Source organism: Oryctolagus cuniculus, chromosome 5 (assembly GCF_964237555.1).
Source record: "Oryctolagus cuniculus chromosome 5, mOryCun1.1, whole genome shotgun sequence".
Taxonomy (NCBI): Eukaryota; Metazoa; Chordata; class Mammalia; order Lagomorpha; family Leporidae; genus Oryctolagus; species Oryctolagus cuniculus.
The window spans coordinates 26,489,955-26,512,330 of record NC_091436.1 but is presented as its reverse complement, the minus strand read 5'-3'; the positions used below and the strand labels follow the sequence as shown (position 1 = coordinate 26,512,330).

At 39.1% G+C, this 22,376-nt stretch overlaps 1 protein-coding gene across 3 annotated transcripts in view; it reads left to right on the top strand.

The window, feature by feature from the left end:
* VTA1 (vesicle trafficking 1) overlaps positions 1 to 22,376 on the top strand; it is a 105,000-nt gene that overhangs the window by 80,863 nt on the left and 1,761 nt on the right. The window lies entirely within an intron of this gene.

Here is a 22,376-nt window from a genome sequence, read left to right as displayed (position 1 = left end):
TTCATACTATCAAAAATACCTGAATACAAAGGGGTAACCTTTTGTTACAGTTCCTTTTTTGTACAGTACTGGATATGGTGACACAAACATCTAACTACAGGTGCCATGAAAGTTTGTGCTCGATTACATCTGTTTGCTCAAGGTTACTATGTGTTGTGATTATGAATCTTCCTTACCTACACTAAGTTTATTTTTATTGAGTTTTTTATTTTTTTATTTTTTTAACTTTTATTTAATGAATATAAATTTTCAAAGTACAGCTTATGGATTTCAATGGTTCCCCCCACCATAACTTCCCTCCTACCTGCAACCCTCCCCTTTCCTGCTCCCTCTCCCCTTCCATTCATATCAAGATTCTTTTTCTATTCTCTTTATATACAGAAGATCAGTTTAGCATATATTAAGTAAAGATTTCAACAGTTTGCACCCACATAGAAACACAAAGTGAAAAATACTGTTTGAGTACTAGTTATAGCATTAAACACACAATGTACAGCACATTAAGGACAGAGATCCCACATGAGGAGTAAGTGCACAGTGACTCCTGTTGTTGACTTAACAGATTGACACTCTTGTTTATGACATCAGTAATCTCCCTAGGCTCCTGTCATGAGTTGCCAAGGCTATGGAAGCCTTTTGAGTTCACCGACTCTGATCATATTTATACAAGGTCGTAGTCAGAGTGGAAGTTTTCTCCTCCCTTCAGAGAAAGGTACCTCCTTCATTGATGACCTGTTCTTTCCACTGGGATCTCACTGGAGGAGATCCTTCATTTAGGTTTTGTTGTTTTGTTTTGTTTTGTTTTGTTTTGTTTTGTTTTGTTTTTGCCACAGTGTCTTGGCTTTCCATGCCTGAAATACTTTCATGGGCTTTTCAGCCGGATCCGCATGCCTTAAGGGCTGATTCTGAGGCCAGAGTGCTGTTTAGGACATCTGCCATTCTATGAGTATGCTGTGTATCTCGCTCCCCATGTTGGATCGTTCTCTCCCTTTTTGATTCTATCAGCTAGTATTTGCAGACACTAGTCTTGTTTATGTGATCCCTTTGACTCTTAGTCCTATCATTATGATCAATTGTGAACAGAAATTGATCACTGGGACTAGTGAGATGGCATTGGTACATGCCACCTGATTGGATTGAATTGGAGTCCCGTGGTATGTTTCTAACTCTACCGTTTGGGCCAAGTCAGCTTGAGCATGTCCCAGATTGCACATCTCTTCCCTCTCTAATTCCCACTATTATATTTAACAGCAATTACTGTTCAGTTAGGCTTCAACACTTAAGAATAACTGTGTATTGATTACAGTATTCAACCAAAAGTATTAAGTAGAACAAACAAAAAAAAATACTAAGAGGGATAATGTATTAAGTTGTTCGTCAACAGTCAGGGCAAGGGCTGATCAAGTCACCATTTCTCATAGTGTTCATTTCACTTTAACAGGTTTCCTTTTTGGTGCTCGGTTAGTTCACCGATCAGGGAGAACATATGATATTTGTCCCTTTGGGACTGGCTTATTTCACTCACCGTAATGTTTTCCAAATTCCTAACAGGGATCACTTTTCAGTTAAAATTTGAACACCTAAGAATAATTGTGTGTTAATTACAGAGTTCAACCAATAGCACTAGAACAAAACAAAGAAAAAATACTAAAATGGATAAAGTATTACATTGTACATCAACAGTCAGGACAAGAGCTGATCAAGTCACTGTTTCTCATAGTGTCCATTTCACTTCAACAGGTTTCCCCTTTGGTGCTCAATTAGTTGTCACCGATCAGGGAGAACATATGATATTTGTCTTTTTGGGACTGGCTTAATTCAATCAGCATAATGTTTTCCAGACTCCTCCATCTTGTTGCAAATGACCGGATTTCATTGTGTTTGACTGCTGTATAGTATTCTATAGAGTACATGTCCCATAATTTCTTTATCCATTCTACTGTTGATGGGCATTTGGGTTGGTTCCAGGTCTGAGCTATTGTGAATTGAGCTGCAATAAACATTAAGGTTCAGACACCTTTTTTCTTTGACCAATTTCATTTCCTTTGGGTAAATTCCAAGGTGTGGTATGGCTGGGTTGTATGGTAGGGTTATATTCAGGTTTCTGAGGAATCTCCAGACTGCCTTCCATAGTGGATTAACCAGTTTGCATTCCCACCAACAGTGTGTTAGTGTCCCTTTTTCCCCACATCCTCTCCAGCATCTATTGTTGGTAGATTTCTGAATGTGAGCCATTCTAACTGGGGTGAGGTGAAACCTCATTGTGGTTTTGATTTGCATTTCCCTGATTGCTAATGACCTTGAACATTTTTTCATGTGTCTGTTGGCCATTTGGATTTCCTCTTTTGAAAAATGTCTGTTGAGGTCCTTGGCCCATCTCTTCAGTGGGTTGTTTGTTTTGATGTTGTGGAGTTTCTTGATCTCTTTGTAGATTCTGGTTATCAACCCTTTATCAGTTGCATAGTTTGCAAATATATTTTCCCATTCTGTTGGTTGCCTCTTCACTTTCCTGACTGTATCTTTTGCAGTACAGAAACTTCTCAGTCTGATGCAATCCCAAATGTTAATTTTGGCTTTGACTGCCTGTGCTTCTGGGGTCTTTTCTAGGAAGTCTATGCCAGTACCTATATCTTGCAGGATTTCTCCAATGCTCTTTAATAATTTGATGGTGTCGGGTCGTAGATTTAAGTCTTTAATCCATGTTGAGTGAATTTTTGTGTAATGTGAAAGGTAGGGGTCTTGCTTCATGATTCTGCACGTGGAAATCCAATTTTCCCAGCACCATTTATTGAATAGACTGTCCTTACTGCAGGGATTGGTTTTTGAATGCTTGATCAAATATAAGTTGGCTGTAGATGTTTGGATTGATTTCTGGTGTTTCAATTCTGTTCCATTGGTCTATCCATCTGTTTCTGTACCAGTACCATGCTGTTTTGATTACAACTGCCCTGTAGTATGTCCTGAAATCTGGTATTGTGATGCCTCCGGCTTTGTTTTTGTTGTACAAGATTGCTTTAGCTATTCAAGGTCTCCTGTGTCTCCATATGAATTTCAGCATCATTTTTTCCAGATCTGAGAAGAAGGTCTTCGGTATCTTGATTGGTATTGCATTGAATGTATAAATTTCTTTTGGGAGAATGGACATTTTGATGATATTGATTCTTCCAATCCATGAGCATGGAAGATTTTTCCATGTTTTGGTATCCACTTCTATTTCTTTCTTTAAGGTTTTGTAATTTTCATCGTAGAGATCTGTAACGTCCTTGGTTAAGTTTATTCCAAGGTATTTGATTGTTTTTGTAGCTATTGTGAATGGGATTGATCTTAGGAGTTCTTCCTCAGCTGTGGCATTGCCTGTGTGTACAAAGGCTATTGATTTTTGTGCATTGATTTTATTTCCTGCTACTGTGCCAAATTCTTCTATGAGTTCCAATAGTCTCTTAGTAGAGTTCTTTGGGTCCCCTAAATAAAGAATCATATCATCTGCAAAGAGGGATAGTTTGAGTTCTTCCTTCCCAATTTGTATCCATTTAATTTCTTTTTCTTGCCTAATAGCTCTGGCTAGAACTTCCAGAACTATATTGAATAGCAGTGGTGAGAGTGGGCATCCCTGTCTGGTACCAGATCTCAGTGGAAATGCTTCCAACTTTTCCCCATTTAATAGGATGTTGGCTGTGGGTTTTTCATAAATTGCTTTGATTGTATTGAGGAATGTTCCTTCCATACCCAGTTTGCTTAGAGTTTTCATGATGAAAGGGTGTTGTATTTTATCAAATGCTTTCTCTGCATCTATTGAGATAATCATATGATTTTTCTTCTGCAGTCTGTTAATGTGGTGTATCACATTGATTGTTTTGCCCACATTGAACCATCCCTGCATACCAGGGATAAATCCCACTTGGTCTGGGTGGATGATCTTTCTGATGTGTTGTTGCATTCTATTGGGCAGAATTTTATTGAGGATTTTTGTATCTATGTTCATCAGGGATATTGGTCTGTAATTCTCTTTCAATGCTGCATCTTTTTCTGGCTTAGGAATTAAGGTGATGCTGGCTTCATAGAAAGAATTTGGGAGGATTCTCTCTTTTTCGATTATTCTGAATACTTTGAGAAGAATTGGAGTTAGTTCTTTTTTAAATGTCTGGTAGAATTCAGCAGTGAATCCATCTGGTCCTGGGCTTTTCTTTGTTGGGAGGGCCTTTATTACTGTTTCAGTTTCTGTCTCAGTTATGGTTCTGTTTATGTTTTCTATGTCTTCCTGGTTCAATTTAGGTAGGTTGCATGTGTCCAGGAATCTATTCATTTCTGATAGGTTTCCCTGTTTGCTGCCATACAAGTCCTTGTAGTAATTTCTGATGATTCTTTTTATTTCTGTGGTGTCTGTTGTTACGTTTCCTTTTTCATCTCTGATTTTATTGATTTGGGTCTTCTCTTTTTTTAGTTAGTTGGGCCAATGGGGTGTCAATTTTGTTTATTTTTTCAAAAAACCAGCTCCTCGTTTGGCTGATTTTTTGTAATTTTTTTTGTATTCAATCCTGTTGATTTCTTCTCTGATTTTAATTATTTCTCTTCTCCTACTAGATTTGGGTCTGGTTTGCTGCAGATTTTCTAGATCCTTGAGATGCATTGAAAGCTCATCTATTTGGTGCCTTTCCCATTTCTTGATGTAGGTACCTATTGATATAAACTTTCCTCTTAACACTGCTTTTGCTGTATCCCATAAGTTTTGATATGTTGTGCTGTTATCCTCATTTACTTCCCGAAAATTTTTGATTTCTCTTTTAATTTCTTCTGTGACCCAGTGTTCATTCAGGAGCATGTTGTTCAATCTCCATGTGTTTGCATATGCTCTAGGGATTCCTGAGTTGCTAATTTCCAACTTCATTCCTTTATGGTCTGAGAAGCTGCATGGTATGATTCTACTTCTTTTGAACTTGCTGTGACTTGCTTTATGGCCTAGTATGTGGTCAATCCTAGAGAAGGTTCCATGTACTGCTGAGAAGAATGTAAATGCTTTATGTGTAGGATGAAAAGTTCTGTATATATCTGTTAGATCCATTTGGGCTATAGTGTTGTTTAAATCTACTGTATCCTTGTTGATCTTCTGTCCTGTTGATCTATCTATTTCTGAGAGTGGAGTATTGAAGTCCCCAATACTATTGTATTGGGGTCTATGTCTCCCTTTAAGTCCCTTAACAAATCTTTTAAATAAACCGGTGCCCTGTAATTAGGGTTATATACATTGATAATCGTTATATCTTCCTGTTGAATTCACCCCTTAATCATTATATAGTGCCCGTCTGTCTCTCCTAACAGTTTTTGTGGTAAAGTTTATGTTGTCTGATATTAAGATGGCTACACCCGCTCTTTTTTCATTTCTGTTGGCATGGTATATCTTTTTCCAGCCTTTCACTTTCAGTCTGTATGGATCTTTGTTGGAAAGATGTGTTTCTTGTAAGCAGCAAATAGATGGGTTTTGTACCTTAACCCATTCAGCCAGTCTGTGTCTATTAACTGGACAGTTCAGGCCATTAACGTTCAATGTGACTATTGATAAGTAGTAACTTTGCCCTGCCATTTGCCAAAGGTATTTTCTAATGTATGTTTTGAACTTCCAGTGATCTTTTGCTGTGAGGTTTCCTTCGTTTACCTTTTTTCATATTGATGACCATGTTTCTGTGTTTCTGTGTGTAACACGTCTTTAAGCATCTTTTGCAGGGCTGGACTAGTCGCGACAAATTCTTTCAATTTCTGTTTGCTGTGAAAGGTCTTTATTTCACCTTCATTCACAAATGAGAGCTTTGCAGGATATAATATTCTGGGCTGGCAGTTTTTCTTAGTACCTGGGCTATATCTCGCCATTCCCTCCTAGCTTGTAGGGTTTCTGATGAGAAGTCTGCTGTGAGTCTAATTGGAGATCCTCTGAGAGTAATCTGACGTTTCTCTCTTGCACATTTTAGGATCTTTTCTTTATGTTTCACTGCGGTGAGTTTAATTACAACGTGTCATGGTGAGGATCTCTTTTGGTCATGTTTATTAGGGGTTCTATGAGCTTCCTGTACTAGGATGTCTCTGTCCTTCTCCAATCCTGGAAAATTTTCTGCTAGTATCTCACTAAAAAGGCCTTCTAATCCTTTCTCCCTCTCCATGCCTTCAGGAACTCCTAGAACCCAAATATGTTGGGTTTTTTAATAGTATCCTGTAGATTCCCAACAATATTTTTTAATTTCTAATTTCCTCTTCTTTCCTTTTTTTGACTGTATATTTTCCTGTTCTCTGTCTTCTAAGTCCGATATTCTCTCTTCTGCTTCACCCATTCTGTTTTTAAGGCTCTCTAATGTGTTTGTCATTTGATCTATTGAATTCTTCATTTCATTATGATTTCTCATCACTGTCACAGTTTCATGTTCTAGTTGTTTCATTTCATTTTGATTCCTCCTTAATATTTCATTTTCGTGAGAGAGATTTTCTATCTTGTCCATCAAGGATTTCAATAGTTCAAGAATTTGTTTTTGAGAACTTCTTAATGTTCCTATCAATTTTTTGAGATCCGCTTCTTGCCTTTCTTCTATCTCATCATCTTCATAATCTTGAATTGGGGTGTCTTTTTCATTTGGGGGCGTCATAGTGTCTTCTTTGTTCTCGTTACCTCAGTTTCTGCGTTTGTTGTTTGGCATATTGGAGATATTCTTTGGTTTCTTCGCTGTGGTGTTTTTTCTCGTTATACTATGACTCTAGATTAAGTGGACTGTCTGCTTTTGATGGATCCTTAGAGGCTGTGATGGGTGTGGCCAAAGAGCTCTGTTTGGTTCTTCAGGGTTAAGGGTGTGCCAATGGTGGCTCACCAGATTGTTCTTTCGCTTGCTCGATCTCTCTTTTTTTTATTTTTAATTTTTTTTGACTCAGTTGGGAAGTAATTCCACACAGCTGAGTGGAATTGAGGGTAGTTGATGTTTGAAATCTGGCCCCTGTGGGTATTCGTCTGCTCTACCCCTTGGGACCACACAAAGGGTTTATGCAGCCCTCAGTGTGGTCTCAAATTTCTCTGCAGTCTCTCACCAGGTTGCCCACGTTACTGAGTTTGTGTACTCGGTGAGTTCCCTCACCCCACCTCAGATTTTACAGTCTCAGTTCATTTTCTCCACACTTTCACTAGGTCTTAACCTCCTGTTATTTCTCCCCACCAGAGTCAGGTTTTTCTGCTTGGCTAATGGCGGGCACCACTTTACATACATAAAATGGCGCCTGCTCTTTGTCTTGCTCGGCTTTGTAAGGTGAGTGGAGAGAGAGGCTAATGTCCGTGCCAGTTCCCCTTATTTATTCATTTTTTTCTCTCCTCCAGTCAGCCTGGTGAACTTTCCCCAGTGGGGCTTCAGGCCTCGTTCCCTGTAGGCTCTTTCTGCCTTTCCCCGCCAATGTCTCGGGTTAGCAAGGTTTTTGTCTCACCTCCCCTTCCAGCGCTGGCCCGCAGACTCTGCGGCTCGGCTTCTGCAGCTTGGCTCCCGCAGCTCGACTTCCACACGGTAGGCGACCTTGCTCTCCCCGTAGGTCCTCTGTGTCACATCCACTAGATCCGGAAGAGTTTCCTCTGCAATTTTTTCCTGAGCCTTTTCCTGAGGGTACAGTAACTTCACTTTTATTAAACTATCTTTTCCCGGACTATCGGTGCGCATCCTCACTATTCTGCCATCTTGGCTCCGCCCCTCGCCTACACTAAATTATTAGGTTATCTAAAAATTCCATAAACCACAGAGCCTCCCTTCTGTATCATGTTATTAAAATGCAACCATAAATGAGAGGGAGATATTTGGTATTTAAATAAGGAAGTAACATCTAGTAAAGAGCAATTAAGTATGAAATGGTAAAACTTGGTAGAAAAAAATGCACAAGAATTTAAGTAAGTAATGCAGTTGTTCAATGAATATATGAAAAAAGCCCAGCACCTTACTAATAATCAGGGTAATTGAGAACTAAAGTAAATTTGATTTCATGTCATTAGATATAAAAAACAATTTTATTAGCTAGAATATGGAGAATGACTTTTTTTTTTAAAATGACTCTTAATCTTGTTGGTGGAAATAAAAATTGGTAAAGCTTTAATTTTTTTTAGTACTATGTCACTATCAAAATTGCAAATGCTTATGCCTTTTGACCTGGCTATTCCACTTTAGTAATGTATCTTAAAGAAATACTTAGATGGGGCAGACATGTGGCACAGTTATTAAGTTACTACTTGGGATGCCCAACATCCTATATGAAAGGAGTACACAACTGGCTACTCTGTTTCCAGTCCAGCCTGAGGACTCACTACTCTGTTTCTAACTCAGCTTCCTGCAGATAGCACCCTGGGAGGTAGCAGATGATAGATCAAGTACTAGAGTCCCTGTCACAGGTGTGGGACACCCAGACTAAGTTCCTGACTTCTGCCTGGCCCACCAATGGTTGCTGTGGGCATTTGGGCATTGAGCCAGCAGAGGGAAGATCTCTCTACATATCCATCTAAATCTATATATCTCCCCTATCCTCCCCCTTATCTCTTCTTTCAAATAAAAGGAAAATAAATTTTAAATATGAAAAAAAATGCTTAAGCATGGATACAATGTATTTACAAAGATATTTATTTTTGTATTGTTTATGTTTAAAGTAGAAAGCAGTCTTAAATGTCAGTTTAATGAGTACACAGTCCTGAGTAGTACTGTGCACATATTGAAGAGCATATGATCACTGTCATGTCAGAAGACCAGTGAAGAGCTGATAAGCAAGTTAAGCCACTACCTGTTTCACTGGCATTCCTGTTGGAGAGCCAGTTCAGGTCCCCACTGTTCTAATTCTTTTCTGTTTCCCTGCTAATGTCCCTGGGAAGCAGCAGATGATTGTCCAAGTACTTTAGGTCCTGCCACCCACATGGGAGACTCAGTTGGAGTTCCGGCTCCTAGCTTTGGCACTGCCAAGGCCTTTCCATTGCATCCATTTGGGAAACAAACCAGTGGACAGAAGATCTCTGTCTCTTCCTCTTTCTCTGTCACTCTTTCAAATAAATAAACTAAGCAAATATTCTCTTAAAAGAATTTGCAGAACATTTTATGTACTGCAGCCCTATTCAGACATGCACAAAAAAAAGCCATTTAAGGCAAAACTGTATTGTCTAATGTGTTTGTGTTTGTAAGTGTGTAAATGCACAAACTTAAAATAGTAGTTTTGGATATACCAAATTTGAGACCATAAGACAAACCTTTAAACTAGTTTAAAAAAAAATATTACACAATGTGTGCTATCAGACTACACTGGAATTAAACTAGAATTCAAGAAGAGAAGATAGCTCGAAAGTCCCCAAATACTAGTAGGTTAAACAGCATACTTATATAGAAAACATCTCAAGACAAATTTAAAAATACTTGAATGAAAACACCAGACTTCCAGAATTTGAGGAATACAGTAAATGTAGTGATTAGAGGGATTGCACATATTAGAAAACATATATAAATCAATCACCTAGGCTTCTACCTTAGGAAACTAGAATGGATAACAAATTAAATCCAGAGTAAGCTGGTAAGCAGAACAGATAATAAAAATTAAAGAAGAAATCAATGAAATGGAAAATAGCTAAGTAAAAAAAAAAGAATAAACTCAAATGTAGCTTCTTTGAAATGATAATAAAATTCAAAATCAGTAAAATTCATCAGCCTCTAACAAGTAAGGCTAAGTGAGTGGAAACAAATTATGAATATCACAGATGAAAGAGTGGTCTGCTATAGATCCCATGGGCACTAAAAATAAAGAATATCCTTTGAACAATTCTGTGCCCACAGTTCCATCTTGTTTAGAAGATAGATGTAAAGGGAATGCTTTCTAGCTCATTCTCTGAACCCAGTATTACCTTGATACCAAAATTAAAGACATTACAAGGAAAGAAAACTACAAACCAGTATCTCTACACAAAAATCCTCAAAAATACTAGCAAGGTAAGTCCACAATGTTTAAGAAAAAGATATACCATGGCCAAGTGGGACTTTTTCCAGGTATGACAGATTCAGCATTTGAAAAATAAACTATCCCTTTAATAGGCTAAAGAAGAATAATCACATGGTCATATCAGTAGATGCCAAAAGGATTTTTTAGTTTGTTTATTTATTTTTACTTTACTTATTTGAGCAGTATAGTGACAAGAGACAGCTCCCATCAGCTGCTTCATTCCCCAAAAGCCCACAGCTATCAGGGCCAGGATGGATAGAAGCCAACCACCTGGAACTCAATCCATATCTCACACATGGCTGTCAGGAGCCCAACTACTTGAGCTTTCACTGCTGCCTTCCAGAGTCTCCATTAATAGGAAATCTGAATTAGGAACCAGAACTGGGGCACAAACCCAGGTATTCTGATGTGGGACACAGGAATATTTTTCTTTCCTAAAATATATTTGTTTATTTGAAAGGCAGACTTAACAGAGAGAGAGCGAGAGACAGAGGTTGTTCATCCACTGGCTCATTACCCAAGTGGCCATGATAGCCAGGGCTAGGCCAGGCCAAAGTCAGGAGAAGGAAATCCATTTGGGGCCCCCACATGAGTGGCAGGGGCCCAGCTACTTGAGCCATCTTCCTCTGCTTTTCTAGGCACAATAGTAGGCAGTCACATCAGAAGGGAAGTAGCTGGGGTTCCAAATGGCGTCATCACATGCAGTGACTTAACCTGTCCCCAGATGTGGGCATCTTAACTAATGTGTTAACCACTAGGCTAACTGCCCACCCACCCACCAAAAAAAAAAAAAAAAATGAAGCCAGTTCATCATGAAAACTCTCCATAAACTAGGAATATGAGGGACTATCCTCAACTTAATATATCAACAAATAGCTACAAAAAGAAAAAAAAAAGAACTGCAGCTATCAAACTTAATGGTAAAAAACTTGAAACTCCCACTATAGCCAGTAATAAAGCAATGATACCCCTTTCACTGTGTCTTGTCAACATCATACTGGAAGTCCCTGCTAACACATAAGACAAGCAAAGGGAAGAAAATGAATATAGATTGGAAAGAAGAAATAAAAATATCTTGGTTCACAGATAACATGATTGTCAGTGTAGAAAATCTGAAAGAATTTGCAGTAACAGAAAAATGAGAACTAATAAGTGATTATAGAAGGGTTGTAGGATACAGAATTAACATGCAAAAGTCATTTGCCTTCTAGCACAGAAAAAAAGTGGAATTTGAAATTTAAAATCCAATAACAATTTGTTTTTATACAAGCACAGTAATACAAAACAATACCATTACATTTATACCCCAGAAAATGAACTCAGGTTTATGTCTCCCAAAATACTTACAAAACCCATGTATTGAAAAAATAAAAGAACAAGTAAATAAATGAGCAGATAATTCATTTTCCTGGATTGGAAGATTCATTGCCAAGATGTTAGTTCTTCCCTACTTAACCTATTGAGTCAGTGCAATTTGATCAAGATCCTAGTGAGTTATTTTGTTTATGTCAATAAACTGATTCTAAATTTTATGTAAAATTACAAAGTGAGAAAAAGAATATTCAACACAATATTTAAAGAGAATGAAGTTGGAAGACTGACAGTACAGTACTTCAAGACATACTATAAAGCAACAGTAATCAAGACACTGGTATTGACTAATGAGTAGACAAATAGATCTGTGGGATAGAATAGAGATCCCAGAAGTAGATTCCTGTCGCTCCCCCTCTTCGTGGAGGAACGACACAGGACCCTGCGCTGTTCTCTCGTCTGCTCGACCCTCCCCGGGTTTGCTGCTGGTTCTTCCCGGGTTGGCTACTATCCCTTCCACCTCCGTGGAAGGGCAGTTCCCCCTGGCCACATTCCCCACTTCCGCAGGGGAGCGGCACACCGCCGGCCGGCTTTCTCGGGGGCTGCACGGGTTCCCTTAGATGTTCCCCATAGATGTTCCTGGTGCATGCCGTCTCTCTCCTCCTTTATAGTCCTCCTCTGCCAATCCTAACTCGGCTGCCCACACGCCGAGTACGCTGCTCTCCTCCAATCAGGAGCAAGTCCTACAGTTTATTAGTTGAACTGGAGGCAGCTGTGCGGAAGCTGTTTACTTCTCTCCCAGCGCCATATTGTGGGAGAGCAGATGCATAGAATAAGTCTTAATTCCAGTAACTCAGTCTAGTCCGGTTGCTCCCCACAGATTCCCATAACTGTTGTCAACTAATCTTTGATAAATAAACAAAGGCCATGCAATGGAGAAAGAATACTTTCTTCAATAAAAAATAGTGGAGTCACAGAATATCCACAAGTTAAAAAGATAAAGTCTAGATGCAGACCTTATACCCTTCTCAAAATTTAACTCAAAATGGATTGTGCATCTAAATATAAAATGCAAAACAATAAAAGACTTAAAAGTGTGGGAGAAAATTTTGAGTTTACTAGTATATTTTTAGATGCAGTACCAAGGAAGGGGTCCATGAAACAAAGAACAAACTGGTTTTCATTAAAATTAAAATTTTCTGCTCTGTGAAATACATAGTCAAGAGAATGAAATGTGATAGGCCTCAGCGTGGAAGAAAACAATACAAAAGTCATAGCTAATAAAGGACTGTAGTAAGTATACACAGAAAACTTCCAAACACAACAAAAGAGCACAGATGCCCTGATATAAAGTGGGTAAATAATGTTAATAGACACTTTACCAAAGAACCTACATATATGATAACTAAGCACATGAAAAGATGCTCCACATCGTGTTATTATCAAGGAAATGCAAATTAAAGCAACAGTGTTGTAAGACTAGATACATATTAAAATGGCCTAAATCCAGAGTGTTGACAATATCAAGTGCTGGCAAGGATTTCATTCATTACTGGTAGGTATACAAAGTGGTACAGCAACTGTGAAAGACAGTTTGGCAGTTGCTTGTCAAACTAAACATATTCTGTTATCATACAATCTTGTAGTCAGCTCCTTGGTATTTCCCAAAAGAGAATTAAAAGGTATATTCACAAAGGAAAAAAAAATTTACATGAATTTTTGTAGCAGCTTTCCTTCAAAACTGCAAAGAGCTGGAAGCAACCAGAATGTATTTGAGTAGATGAATGGATATGATTGTATATTATTCAGCCTTAAAAAGAAATGAGATATCAAGCCATGAAAAGACATAAAGGAAACAATGCGTATTATTAGGTGAAAGAAGCCAGTCTGGAAATAATGGCAGATTAGGAAGCTCCACAATTCTCATGCCTAAGAAGAAACAGCAAGAAGAGCAGGAGGTATATATTCAACAGAGATTAGGAAAGAAAACCACCCAGGAAACCCCACAGAAGGAGGGGAACCAGCTTGAACCAGCATGGTAAAGGTGCTCACCCAAAGAGCTCAGAAACCAAAGCTGTGGACAGCCGGAGCTGGTGGCATTTTTAAGACAAAGGCGAAGGAGCAAGACAGATGGCTGCAATCCATGGGTCACAAGTCCAGTCGAGAACTCTGGGGAGCCAGAGGTTACTGGCAGCAGCCTGAGGTCCAAGTGCAAGTGGAGAGAGGCAGCCAATTTAAACCAGTGTCTCCAAAACAAAATCCACAACCCGGCCCAAAAAGGGTGGACACCATTTTAAATCAGAATTCCAACTAGGGTAGTCTGTGGGCACACACATAACAGCCCACAGAGATGGGGCACCTGAACACAGCACTGGCGGCAGCAGCAAGCAGGCATTAAGCCAGTGACTTAGCTTGAGATCCAGAGCTAGAAACAGAGGGTAAAGCCCGCAGGCCCCACTGTCTCAGAGATCCCCTGGGAAGTGGCTAGGCAACTACTAGAGGCAGGGGGCACCCATGCTGGCAGCTTCTGGGGGAACTTTAGGTGCTGAGACCTTGGGTCCTAGTAGGTGGCTACATGAAAAACTGCAGGGCTTAGCTGGAATCCTTACCCTGGAAACTCGCCCTGCCGTAGAGCATTGACCTGAGCCCCCAGGCCATACCTACCTAGTATTTACTGAAAGGGCAAACATGCCAAGAAGCCACAGAAGCATAGAAATAAATCCCAAAAAATAAATAGGTAACAGAAGAAAAAAAAATATAAATCAATTTGAAAAATAAGAACCAAAATTCAAACAAAAATGAGAAAGTCACAATAAGTCCCCAAGAGGAACACAACAAAATTTCAATATTAGAACATGAAGATGAAGAGATCTAGGAAATGCCAAAAATGGAATTTAGAAAATTAATCATAGGATTACTCAAAAAAATTAAAAGCAAGTCTATGAACTAAAGAAAACTATACAGAACATGATTGAAAATTTTTCCCAGAAAAATGAGAATATAAAGAGAAATCAAAATGAAATCTTAGAAATGAAGAATTCAATGGATCAAGTACTAAATACAATGGAAAGTCTTAACAGCAGACTTGATGAAGCAGAAGAAAGAATATCCAAACTAGAAGACAAATCTTTGGAAATCTTACAATCAGACAAAAAAAAAAGAAGAAGAAGAAAATAGAAAACTTAAAAACAGTGTTGGAGACTTATGGGATACTATCAAACGACCAAACATATGTGTCTTAGGAGTGCCTGAAGTGGAAAGAGAGAAGGAAATAAAAGCCTATTTAGTGAAATAATTACACAAAACTTCCCCAATTGGAGAAAGAAAGGAGTGTTCAAAGCACATAGAACCCCTAAGACATCACTAGAAAAAGATCTTTCCCACGACATGTTGTAGTCAAACTCTCCACAATAAAACATAAAGAAAAGATTCTAAAATGGGCATGAGAAAAATGCCAAATAACTTTCAGAGGCTTGCCAATTTCTCACAGCTGACTTTTCATCAGAAATCCTGCAATCTTGAAGGGAATGGCGAGATATAGTCAAAGTCTTTAAAGAAAAAAACTGTCAACCCCTAATACTCTACCCTGCAAAGTTTTCATTTATGATTGAAGGTGAAATAAAGACCTTCCATAACAAACAGAAATTGAAAGAATTTATTGGCACTTGTCCAGCCTAGAGAAGGAATAGAAGAAGATATAAAAAAATGGAAAAATCTTCCATGTTCATTGATTGGAAGAATCGATATCATCAAAATGTCCATACGACCAAAGCAATACACAGATTCAATGTGATATACCAATGAAAATATCAAGTACATTCTTAGAAGATATAGGAAAAAAATGATTCTGAGATTCTTATGGAAACACAGGAGACCCCAAATAGCTAAAGCAATCTTATACAACAAAAATAAAGCTGGAGGAATCTCAATTCCAGTTTCAAGACATAATACAGGGCAGTTATAATCAGAACAAGCTGGTACTGGTACAAAAACACACAGATAGACCAGTGGAATAGAATAGAAACAGCAGAAATCAACCCAAGCATCTACAACCAACTTATCTTTGATGAACAAGCTAAAATCAACTCCTGGAACAAGGACAGTCTCTTCAACAAATATTGCTGGGAAAACTGGATTTCCACATGTGAAAATATGAAGCAAGACCCCCTACCTTCCACCTTACACAAAAATTCACTGAAAATGGATTGAATACCTAAATCTACAACTCAATACCATCAAATTATTAGAAAACATGGGGAAATCCTGCAGACATTGGCACAAAGAGTTCTTGGAAAAGACCCCAGAGGCACAAGCAATCAAAGCCAAAATTGACAAGTGAGATTACATCAAATTGAGATGTTTTTGTACTGCAAAAGAAACACTCAGCAAAGTGAAGAGGCAACTGGCAGAATGGGGGAAATTATTTGCAAACTATATAACTGATGAAGGATTAATAAACAGAATATATAAGATATCAAGAAACTCAACAACAAGAAAACAAACAACCCAATTAAGAAATTGGCAAATGACTGGCCGGCGCCGCGGCTCACTAGGCTAATCCTTCGCCTAGCGGCGCCAGCACACCAGGTTCTAGTCCCGGTCGGGGTGCCGGTTTCTGTCCCTGTTGCCCCTCTTCCAGGCCAGCTCTCTGCTGTGGCCAGGGAGTGCAGTGGAGGATGGCCCAAGTGCTTGGGCCCTGCACCCCATGGGAGACCAGGATAAGTACCTGGCTCTTGCCATCGGATCAGCGCGGTGCACCAGCCGCAGCGCGCTGGCCGCGGCGGCCATTGGAGGGTGAACCAACGGCAAAGGAAGACCTTTCTCCCTGTCTCTTCTCTCTCACTATCCACTCTGCCTGTAAAAAAAAAAAAAAAAAAAAGAAATTGGCAAATGAGTTATACGGGACCTTTTCAAGAGAGGAAATTCAAATGGCTAACAGATACATGAAAAATGCTCAGGATCACTAACTGGCAGGGAAATGCCAATCAAAACCACAATGAGATTTCACCTCACCCCCATTAGAATGGCTTTCATAAAGAAATCAACAAATAATAAATGCTGGGAAAAAGGTACCCTAATCCACCACATTGTCTGTACTCTGACTTTTTAAAAGGAATGGAAGATAGAAAAAAATGGAAAAATCGTCCATGTTCCTGGATTGGAAGAATCAATATCATCAAAATGTCCATACTACCAAAGCAATCTCCTCCTTTTTGAAATGTTTTGTAATTCTCATTGTAGAGATCTTTGACATCCTTGGATAAATTTATTTCAAGATATTTGATATATTTTTGTAGCTACTGTGAATGGGAGTGATCTTAGAAGTTCTTTATCAGCCATGGCATTGTCTGTGTATACAAAGTATTACATACTATGTCTATACACTGACTTGTCTAAATACAAATGTGGGGAAAAGGTACCTGAATCCGCTATTAGTGGGAATGTAAATTGGTAAAGCAACTATGGAAGAGAGTACAGAGATTCCTCAGAAGTCTGAATATAGACCTACCGTATGGCCCAAATATCCCACTCCTGGGAATCTACCCAAGAGAAATGAAAACAGCTTATGAAATAACTGTACCTCCATGTTTATCGCAGCTCAATTCATAATAGCAAAGACATGGAATCAACCCAAGTGCCCATCACAGAATACTGGATGAGGAAATTTTCAGGGGCTGGCACTGTGGCATAACTAGTAAACCCACCACCTGCAGTGCTGGCATCCCATATGGGCACTGGTTCAAGTCCTGGCTGTTCCACTTCCAATCCAGCTCTCTGCAATGTCCTGGGAAAGCAGTAGAAGATGGCCCACATCCTTGGGCCCCTGCACCTGCATGGGAGACCCAGAAGAAGCTCATGGCTCCTGGCTTCAGATCAGCTCAGCTCTGGCAGTTGCAGTCATTTTGGGAGTTAACCAATGGAAAGGAAGACTTCTCTCTCTGGCTCTACTTCTCACTGTAACTCTTTCAAATAAGTAAAATAATTCTTTAAAAAAAAAAGATTTACTTTATTTTTAGTGTGTTAAGTAGAGGATATTCTCATGTCTCATAAGTGTTTGGTAAGTCTAGGGGCCTAACACCATTGCTGATTCCTTAGGTGCTTCTTCAATTGATGATAAAACTTGTTCTCAAAGAAAGAAAAAATGTATTATTGCAAAAATTAAAAACAAGAAAGGAAGTAGAAGGAACAGAGGTGGGGAGGGAGGGAGGTTAGGGTGGGAGGAAGGTTGGGGTGGGAAGTGTCATTTTGCTGTTAACACTGTATGTATAAGATACATGAAATTTGTTCCATTTATATAAATTAAAAAATTTAATAAAGGAAAAAACACTTAAGGAAGAAATACTACCAATTCTACAAGAAGTCTTCAAGAAAACACAGGAGGAAAGTATACCTGACACTTCATTTAGGAAGCTAATATTACCCTAATCAAAACCAGATTACCATTTACAAGAAAACTAATTCACACAAATACCCTTCCTAAGACAGACTGTCAAATTATTGGCAAATGGAATCCAACAATATCATTACCTTGGAAAGCAAGGTTGGTCTAAGATTTGAAGATTAATTAGTATCTCCTCATATCAATAAGCTTAGGGAAAAGAATACCATCACTAAAGAAAAGATCATCTTAACAAATCAACAGCATTTGACAAAATTTATGATAAACTAGTTGCTCAGAATACTAGAAAAAAAAAAGGAAACTTTCTTAACCTGATAAAAGGCATATGTAACTAACCTACAACTAAAGTTGTTTAATGGTAAAAAATGAAATACTTCACCCCTAACACTGAGAATAAGGCAAGGATGCTTGTACTCACCATGGCTATTTAAACCTTATTATGTTTATTATGCTTATAAGGTAAGTAAAAGATATAAAATGTATGTAGGTTATAAAGGAAGAAAGAATACCATGTCCAGTCAGATAATGCAACTGTCTACATAAAAAAATCCCAAAGAGTCTTCAAAGGAACTTCTAAATAGATTTAGCAAGGCCACATTCTATAAAGTCAATATGCAAAAATCAATTATATGTCTGTGTTTTAGCAATAATTGAAAAGTCTCAAAAGTAGCACTTATAATAGAATCAAAATACAGTCATGTGCTTTGCTGCACAATTTTTATTTTGGCCAATAAGGGATTGCATATATATCAGTAAATTCCTTCAGGCATTTGGCCTAGTGGTTAAGCCGCTGGTAAGGATGCCTGTATTCCATACCATAGTACCTGGATCTGAGTACTGGCTCTGCTCCAGAACCCAGCTTCTTTCTAATGCACATCCTAGAGGTAGCAGGTTGTTACTACCCACATGAGAGATCTAGATTGAGTTCCTGGCTCCTAGCTTCATGTGGTCCAGGCAGTGTGGGAGTAAATCAGTGGATGGAAGTTCTTTCTTTATTAGTCTGCCTCTCTCTCTCTGCCTCTCAAATAAATATCTTTTAAAAAATAAGTAAATGGGGCTGTGTTGTGTCATAGCAGGTAAAGCCACCGCTTGCAGTTCCAGCATCCCAAATGGGCACTGGTTCAAGTCCCAGATGCTCCACTTCCCATCCAGCTCTCTGCTGATAGTCTGGGAAAGCAGCGGAAGATAGCCAAAGTACTTGAGCCCCTGCTACTCACGTGGGAGACCGGATGAAACTCCTATTTTCCAGCGCCAGCCTGGCCCAGGTCTGGCTGTAGTGGCCATCTGGGGAGTGGACCAGCTGATGAAAGATTTCTGTCTGTCTCTGTCTCTCCCTCTCTCTGTAACTGTGATTTTTCAAATAAGTAAATAAATCTAGACAAGTGCTAGAACAAAGTTTCCTAGAAATACTGCAGGGGCTGGTATTGTGGCATAGCAGGTTAAGCCACTGCCAATGATGCTGGCAATCCATATGGGTGCTGGTTCAAGTCCGATTGAGTTCCTGCCAATGGGCTGGTAAAGCAGTGGAAGATTGGTCCAATTCCTTGAGCCCTTGCAACCATTTGGGAGACCTGGGTGGGTGAAGCTCCTGATTCCTGGCTTCAGCCTGGTTCAGCCAAGGCCATTGCAGCCATTTGGGGAGTGAACCAGCAGATGGCACATCTCTCCTTCTCTCTGTAAGTCTTCCTTCATAAATAAATAAATCTTTATTTTTTAAATAAAGCCAATCTGAGAAGGCTACATAGAATAAGATTCCAACTCTTTGATGTTTTGAAAAGAGCAAACCAACAGAGACAATGAGTAGACCAGTGGTTTTCAGAAGGGGTTAGGAGTCAGAAAGGGATGAATAGATGGAACAGAGAGTTCTAAGGCAGTGGAACTATTTGCTCTCTGGCTTCACCCTCTCCTGCCCCTCTTTCTCTACCTTCCTCTTACCTCCTTCCTTCACTTCCTTTCCTCTCCCTCTCCCTCTCCCTCTCTCCCTCCCTCTTGGTGTTACTAGAAAGTAAATATCAACTTAGAATTCTGAACCCAATCATTTATTAAATCATTAATTGAAAGTGATTAATTACTAAAAATTTCTACAGGATGTTTATCCCTCAGTAAGAAAGCCACTTCTCACTTACTAAATATTGAAGTAAAAACTCTCTCAGAAAACACATTGGTGGATGGGACAGGAGTTTGGCTTAAGGGTTAAGATGCCGGTCATTCCATATTGGAGTGCCTGGCTGTGCAACACTCGGTCCTGCTCCTGACTGCAGCTTCCTGCTAGCATAATCCATGGGAGGCAACATTGGCGGCTCAGATGGTTTGGTTTCTGCCACCCACGTGGGAGACCTAGATTGAGTTCCTGGTTTCTAGCTTCAGCTGACCACCAAGCACTGTGGTAGGGAATTTAGGGAGAGAGCCTGCAACAGGAGTGCTGTCTGTGTGTCTGTCTCTCCCTGTCACCTTCCTTCCCACCTCCCTTCTGTCTCAAACAAAGTTTTCAAAAGTCATAATTCAGTTGTTTTATATATTGTATTTTCAAAATGAAAGAAAGCCTGATGTGTTATAAAATATAATAACTATTTGACAGGACTTTTTAATTCTCTATATATTCCTAATTGTTAAAAATAAATCTAGGCCGGCACCGCTACTCACTAGGCTAATCCTCCGCCTGTGGCGCCAGCACCCTGGGTTCTAGTCCCGGTCAGGGCACCGGATTCTGTCCTGGTTACTCCTCTTCCAGTCCAGCTCTCTGCTGTGGCCCGGGAGTGCAGTGGAGGATGACCCAGGTCCTTGGGCCCTGCACCCGCATGGGACACCAGGAGGAAGCACCTGGCTGCTGGCTTCGGGTCGGAGCAGTGCACTGGCTGCAACGCACCGGCCGCGCCGGCCACTTGGAGGGTGAACCAACAGAAAAAGGAAGACCTCTCTCTCTCTCTCTCTCTCACTTTCTAACTCTGCCTGTCAAAACTAAATAAATAAATAAAAATAAATGAATCTAATGTCTCTGTACATCTATTACATTTTACATTTATATCTATAAATTGGCTATTAAGTTATTTAATATAATTGTTCATTTCTATAAGCTCTGTATATTATACATCTAATTATATTTTTCTGTTGAAAAACTTTCATTGACCTTTTTTAGATATTGTAATATGTCATGAAAAATGCAATATTTTAAGATAGTTTTATCATTGGTGAGTAAGTTTATAAAGACTAAAATAATAACAGAGTTCTTGCCTTGATATACATTTTATCTTATAAATAAGTGATATGTATGTCAGTAAGACAGTGCTAAAGCTAATGTTGTAAAAATACAATTAGTCTGGGCCGGTGCCGCGGCTCAATAGGCTAATCCTCTGCCTGCAGCGCCAGCACCCTGGGTTCTAGTCCCAGTTGGGGTGCCAGATTCTGTCCCGCTCTCTGTGTGGCCCAGGAGTGCAGTGGAGGATGGCCCATGTCCTTGGGCCCTGCACCCCATGGGAGACCAGGAGAAGCACTTGGCTCCTGGCTTCAGATCAGCGTGGTGTGCCGGCCGCAGCGGCCATTGGGGGGTGAACCAATGGCAAAGGAAGACCTTTCTCTCTCTGCTTCTCTCTCTCTCACTGTCTACTCTGCCTGTCAAAAAAAAAATACAATTAGTCTGAGCATTAGGGCTTTTGTCTAGCAAATCCAGTAAATTCTGGACACCTTGTGTATTTAAAAGGTTGCTCTGAGATAGGAGGATAGAGTATTAAAGCGCAAGCAAGCAGTGTTAGGTAAACTTGATTTTCAAATATGTCTCTCTCCCCTACACAGTGTATATGTCTAAGTAAGCAGAGCCTCTTGATGTGTTCTCAAAACCCGTTAAAGATTCTGATGGGTATTTTACAAGAGAAAATATTGAGCAGAAGCATTTTTAAGTTTAATAAATAAGAAATCTCCACTAAAATAAAGTTGTAGAAACTGTTTTTGTCTCTTAACAATTGTTTGTGCTAGTTGTTGATTTGTATTGCTTTTTAAGCAAAATTCAAAGAAATTAAAATAATTTCTGTTAAAATTGTAACATAAAATCTGATTTACAATAGGGGCCAAATTATAGTCTTCTTAGTAATATTAATTCAACAAATATTTGAAGATTTACAGTGTCCTTCCTGAGTTATTGTTCCATAAATATACATATACTATACATATTATCTTATATATAATTTAATTATGTTTGATTCTATATACACTTATTTTAAAATATGAGACTGTTGTACAGTACAGGCAGACAGCATTTTCATGTTCAGTCAGTAAATTTATTTAGCACCTACAGGTAGTACCTGGCACTGAGCTATATTGCTGAGAATATAATGTTTCAGTGATCTTTGAAAATCCTACAGTGTAATGTGGGCTGGAATTTAGTATTAGCTCACCTGGATTTGATACCTACTTTGAAGTCTTCACCCTCGCTAATATCGGTTTACTACTTGTTTTTATATATGGCAAAATTAAAAGTAGCTGAGCAATTTCATTCTATTTGTGAGGGCAGCTTTATCAACAGAATTGAAACATGTCATCTGTTCATTATATTCTGTGCTTCCAGCCTTCTGGTCACTAGTCCCTGGAGTCCTTATAAACATTTCCAAAGAAAACAGTGATTATTTCAAAGGACAAGATGACAGGATACAATGTCAGTTTTCGATTTAATCTTTAAAAATGCATTTGCAAGTGCATTCAT